Here is a 6,279-nt window from a genome sequence, read left to right on the forward strand (position 1 = left end):
CAGCCTTTATGATTCTTGCTTTGTCGTTGGTGTTCATCAATTTAATTATGATGTGTCTTGGTGTCGGTCTTTTGGGGTTAAATTTGTTTGGGACTCTGTGTACTTCTTGGACTTGGATAGTTTTTTTCTTGCCAATATCAGGAAAGTTTTCTGTCATTATTTCTTCAAACAGGTTTTCTATTCCTTGTTTCTCTTCCTCTCCTTCTTTTATCCCTATTATTCGAATGTTGTTTCGTTTTGTGTAGTCACATAGCTCCCTTAGGCTCTCCTCTTGCTTTTTTAAGTCTTCTTTCCAATTGCTGCTGTGTTTGTGTGTTTTTTCCTACCTTGTCTTCTAATTCGCTGATGTGGTCCTCAGCCTCTTCTACTCTACTCTTTAGGCCTTCCATTGTGTTCTTTATTGCAGCTATGTCATTCTTCAACTCCTCTTGGTTTCTTTTCATGTTGGTGAGATTTTCATTCAGCTCCTTATAGTTCTCATTGAGTTGTGTGTATTTGTCATCCATCCGCTTAAACATCCTTATAACGAATACTCTGAATTCTTTCTCTGTTAGGCTGCTAGCCTCAAGTTCATTTAACTCCCTTTCTGGTGATTCTTCTTTTTCTTTCCTTTGGGGATTTCCCTTTTGTCTCCCCATGTTTTCCTGTAATGTTTTAATTTTGCATTCAGGCCCAACATTGCAGGGGCCTGAACCCTATCCCCTTCTGAGGGAGGTCTCCTGTCCCCATGGCTGCTTCATGCTTCCCATGCCCAGCTCAGATCAGGACCCAGGTGACCAACAGAGACTTGGCTGACAACAGCTGCCCTCTCACTCCAACAAGAATTGTTTGAGTTGTCTTATACCCATGGTATGGGGAAGTGGGTTTACGATATCTAAATCCAGCCTACCACCAGGAATGCTCAGGACCTACTCAAGAAGGCAAATAATCCCTTCCACTAATATTTACAAGGTAAAATAAGATTGTTGTTAGAGTAATAAATTTGACAGTAAAATAGTAGTCAAGTTTTCAGGCAAATTTAAATTGGCTAGTTGAAACAAGTGAATATTCTAGAAAAATTAATTGTACTGGACAAAAAGGTATTCCTAAAGTGTTGACTAAAATTTTTATTGGTACTTCATCTCATGATAAAATTGTGCACCATATAATGAACCTAAAACAGTAATATTATAGAGCAAAAAATTAAAATGTAAAAGCCATCAAGACTACAGTATAAAATTTTCAAAAGCCTCCAAACATTTAAATCAAAAAAGGAGGGTATAGTAGAAGAATATCATGTAAGGAAAAATAACCTGTAAGTAAATTACATCTAGAAAATTAATACTTTAGAAAATTAATTGTAAGGCTAAAAGCAAGACACCCATGAAAAACACACAAGGTGTCAAAACAAGCCAGAGGAAAATCATTTGGGCAAAAAATGAAATAGGATTCCAAGTCAAATTTATAGAAAATATTCCTTTATTAACTTTTGGTTGAGAATATGTTTGTATATTTTCAGAAAACAACTCCGAGACCATGTGGATTCCAGCAACAGAGAGGAATCGACAGGACTACTCCAGCCATGAAGACAGAAGAGAAGCAGTCCAGAGATGGAAGACGCTGACGTGGTCTTCCCATACTAGCAGTTAGCAGCTGTGCATCACTGCAGGTTGCCCAGGACCAAACCAGAGAGGGTCGGACCTGCATTACCACCATTTGTCCACCATCCAGAACTGAAATGTCAGTGCTGACATGTACACATAAGGAACTGTTGGACATTGAAATTGGGTCTCAAAAGAACTGTTGGCCCAGAAAGAAACTCACTACAGACTGATTCATTTCCTGTCACCATAACCATTATTGATTGTCTCATTTTCGGTTCTTATAAGTGTATTTCTAATAGCACATGATCTCACTCATCTAGTGGAAATAATGAACAACATAGACTGATGAACAAGAACAGACCCAGAAACAAGGAGGCATGGATCAGACTGTCGGGCCTCAGAGAGAGGGTAGGGGAGGGTGGGGATAAAGGGGAGAGATCAACCAAAGGACTTGTGTGCAAGCATATGCGCCTAACCAGCGGTTGGGGACAACAGGGGGGTGGGGGCATGTGTGGGGAGGGGTGTGGGATGGGAATGGGGGCATGAGGACAAATATGTGATACCTTAATCAATAAAGAAATTAAAAAAGAAAAAAAAAAGAAAAACAAAACTTGGACGCAACATGTATTTGATGGATAATGAAGAAGTTGTTTCTGGTGCATAAAGCTTTCGATGAGAGCTATCACTTTCACAGTTCACACTTCAGATTTAAATGATTTTACGTATTGCATTTTTCTACCTATCTCGTCTACCATAATTTTAAGTTATGCATCAAATTCTTGTTTTTATTCACAACTCTATCTTATGAATTAAAATTATGCTTTTAAAAGGACATATAAATTGATATTAAATTACTAACTCTCCTTTTTTTTAATCATTGTGGTTAATAGGTAATTCAAAGAGAAATGTTGCTAAATATAATTAATTACAACATTCACATGGACTTTAACTGATTTATTAGAATACATCTTTCTTTGGGGGTGAATCAAAATATAGAGAAAAAATATAAATGACAAGGATATTTTAAAATATGAATCTTAGTGAACTCTTAGGATATTAAGAGACCACACAATCCAGCCTATTTGCTCAAATGAGCCAAAAGTAGCCCTTAGCCCAAGTCAGATTGACTGCGTTTTACAGAGTTCACTGACATGAAAGTTGCACATTCATCAATGTAAGCTCGTAGAACTGCTACTTTTTTTTTTTATGTCAGGAAAAAATTCCCTCATATCAGGATACTGATCATCTGAATATAAGTATGTGACAAAACTGTTTAAAAAAAAATAGGAACTTTCTTTTGTTCTCTCAAAACATATGCCAGGAAAATGGACCATGCTTACCCCATAGTTCTCAAAAACTCTTGCAGGTACACAGAAAAATCAAAATGAGAAAGAACCTAAGATACATTTTTAGAAGTGGCTGTCATTATTTGGGACAAAGAATACTTTCAATTATTTTGTCAAATTGCCTGCTCTTTTCTTTCTTTCATACAAGTACAGTTTACATTTCCACTGGTAATATGAGAGCCTGTTTTCCTTCCTTTACCAGCATCAGTGGGATCTTCTATTTTTAAAAACTTTCCCTTTTGGGGGAAGGAAGATAATTTTTATAGGAAAAAATCTCAAATTATAAAGGTCAGGCTTACAAATAAAAACAAAAAAGGATTGTATTTAGATAAAATGAACCTTTATATGAGAACCATAGAAAGTAGTGAGGGCCCTTGTCTTGGATATGATAACCAGATGAGAAAGACATTCAAGTGTAAGCTCTTAATCTTTTTCAACAATCATATCCATGATCAAACCATCAAAAATTGTCAAAATTAGTGTACAAACGCTTATTTCATACTAATTTATGGGAAAGAAGGAGTTAATTCTCCTACACAAAGACAGCAAACTCTATGCTTTCACATGCCATGTGAATTCCACAAGAATGGAGGTCATACTACATCTCATTTCTGCTCCCCTATGTATCCAGAACCTGTCATCATACATGCAATAAAGCATGCAATTAATATTGGGATAGAAGTATTGAAGGGGTTAGTGTATGGATTGAGTGATAGATGGATTGAAGGATGTTATATTGAGTTAAAAACTAGTATCTTGACCTATAATGAAAGAAAGGGTAAAGTTTGAAAACATATATTTTACTTGATTCTTTTATTTGAACTGATTCTCAAAATTTAGAATATACAAGCAATACATTTTAATTGATTTTTTTCCAAGTAGAATTATCTATATAGTCCTGAAAATAACAAAGTTAATTTACAAGATTTCACTCTGGTCAAAATGAAGCAAAAGAAAAAATGCTTTTTTACCCTTCCAGGTCAAATAATTATATTTTGAGGGAATGTGTTTAAGGATATACTTAAAATTTACAAAACCAGAAAAACAAAAACATGCATTCAAATACCCATTTAAAATAATCCACTTAATGTCAGATACTTTTTAAATTTCTTTATTGATTAAGGAGTTACATATGTGTCCTTATTCCCCCATTCTCCATCATCCCCCCCCACTCATGCCCTCACCCGCCAAGGGGGAGAGATCAACCAAAGGACTTGTATGAATGCATATAAGCCTAACCAATGGACACAGACAATGTCAGATATTTTACCTAAGTAAAAATGTTAACAAGATCTTAAATATCTTGAGAATTAGGTTTATAGATTTTCTTAATTAGGACAGATCTAATATCACTTATTTTCACCTTGTGAACATCCCTAATGTAATATATTATGTTAAAATAAGATGTCTTTATTCATTTAAATTTCATTTACCTTTATTTCAGGTTATAATTAGGCTTAATCTATACCTTCATCCTCTATTGTGTGGTTAGGTAGGTAACAGTTTCTGAAGGGACTTCATAATGTTATATTGCAGAAAAGAATATGACATTTCAGAGGTGAAATTCTGGCAAGTGGAAGCCTAGGTGAGGAAAAAAATATTTGTCATTCCTTTTCCTGGTAAGTATTGTTTAAAATTATTTCTGGTATGTTTAAAGATTCATTCCTTAAATATTGTTCACTCTCTCCCCTCTCATCACATTTAGGTTTATATGGGTTCAATATAACTCTATGTGGATATGAATGACTCATGTTAAAATTAATAATAATAATATAAAAGAGTCAAATGTGAATGTAGCATCTTAGATAATAAAGAGCTAATATGCAAATGGTTGTCACACCTTTATGCCCTCGAGCTGGGGCTGGGGGACCTGAGGCTGTGTCCCCCGCCCAGCGGGGCTTGACGGGGGTGGGGCCGGCCAGGTCTGGGTCTCTCATGATTTCGAGGTGCGTGCAAGTGGGCGGGTACTTGACTCTGGGTCCTGCGGCACGCCCCAGACTCTGACAGGAGGAAGATTTTCATATACATTTTACTAATTTTCTTTCATCTCTGACACTTCTGTTATAGAGAAAGGGCAAATAGCAATATTAAAATATTTCCTCTAATCAATTCACTTTTAATGTGCATGAATTTCGTGCACTGGGTCACTAGTCAAATATAAACAAAAACTAGTTAAGAATTATGAAATATTCAGGTTAAAAATCAAATTCACTAACTGGTGATATGAGATCTGCAAAAATAAAAACTAAAACTTTTGTTTTCATATTATACATTTTTAATATTACTTTTCAATTTACATACATGTTCAATTTTTATGTAGTAAAATCTATTGATATTTTTCTTGATGATATCCTCTATTGCAATCAAGCTCAGTGGTTCTTTCTTTATCTGAGTGCCAGTTAGCCTCATATATATTTTTTATACTTTATTGGCTTAAATTTTATGAACTATTTAAAATGTGTTCTTTTAATGTTCAAAATGCTACAAATATCTTTTAATGCATTTGATCTATACAAGTCTAATAAATAGGGAAGTGGTTGTGACCAAATGGATTTTTGTTGCATACAATCTACTGCACTTAGAAGTAGGAGAATTTAGCTATTGAATTTATATGGTATGAATGGTAAGACTATATGTGACAACAGAGCTCTGACCTACAACCTCTGTAGCAATAGGCCTGGGAAGCCAAACCATAAGCTCTGTAGACTTCAGCTTAGAGTGATCAAGGCTTGTTCAAAGAATTTAAGTTTCTCTAATTTTTGCCTTCATTTTTAACACAGGACCAACCAGAGGTAGCCAAAACGTTAGCCTAAATCAGGTATATACGATGCCTTGCTTCTAGTTACACCACCTCCTCATGCCAAAAACTTCTAATCAAAGCATACCTGAAGCATTCCCCTCCTTTTTTTAATATAAAGCTTTCCCACATCCTTGCCTGCCTTTAGGTCTCTGGCATATGTAAGTAATAGTGGCTGATGCCTTCCTATAGCAAACTCTGAATAAATAGACTCTGTTTTCATTTTGATGATCTTCTTTTATCTCCAATGTGACATGTGCTTTGAGCCTGGATAATTTGTGGATTTCTGTTTTCTACCTTTAAATTAGAATATGAAATTATCATGATATGCCCAGTGATGATTTGGTTTTTTATTAATAGTTTTGTGTGGAATTCTGTGATTATTATCAATAAATGTACTCAATCCTTCCTTGCCAGACATTTTTTATTTCTGTATTATATCATATACTGTTGTTTCTTTTTCTATTTTCATATTTCTCACTTGGAAGCAAATGTCATTCTTGTTTAAATCTACATTTTCAGATTTTCATATCTTTTGTCTTCTCTGTCATGG

The sequence above is a fragment of the Eptesicus fuscus genome, chromosome 11, assembly GCF_027574615.1.
Source record: "Eptesicus fuscus isolate TK198812 chromosome 11, DD_ASM_mEF_20220401, whole genome shotgun sequence".
Classification (NCBI taxonomy): domain Eukaryota; kingdom Metazoa; phylum Chordata; class Mammalia; order Chiroptera; family Vespertilionidae; genus Eptesicus; species Eptesicus fuscus.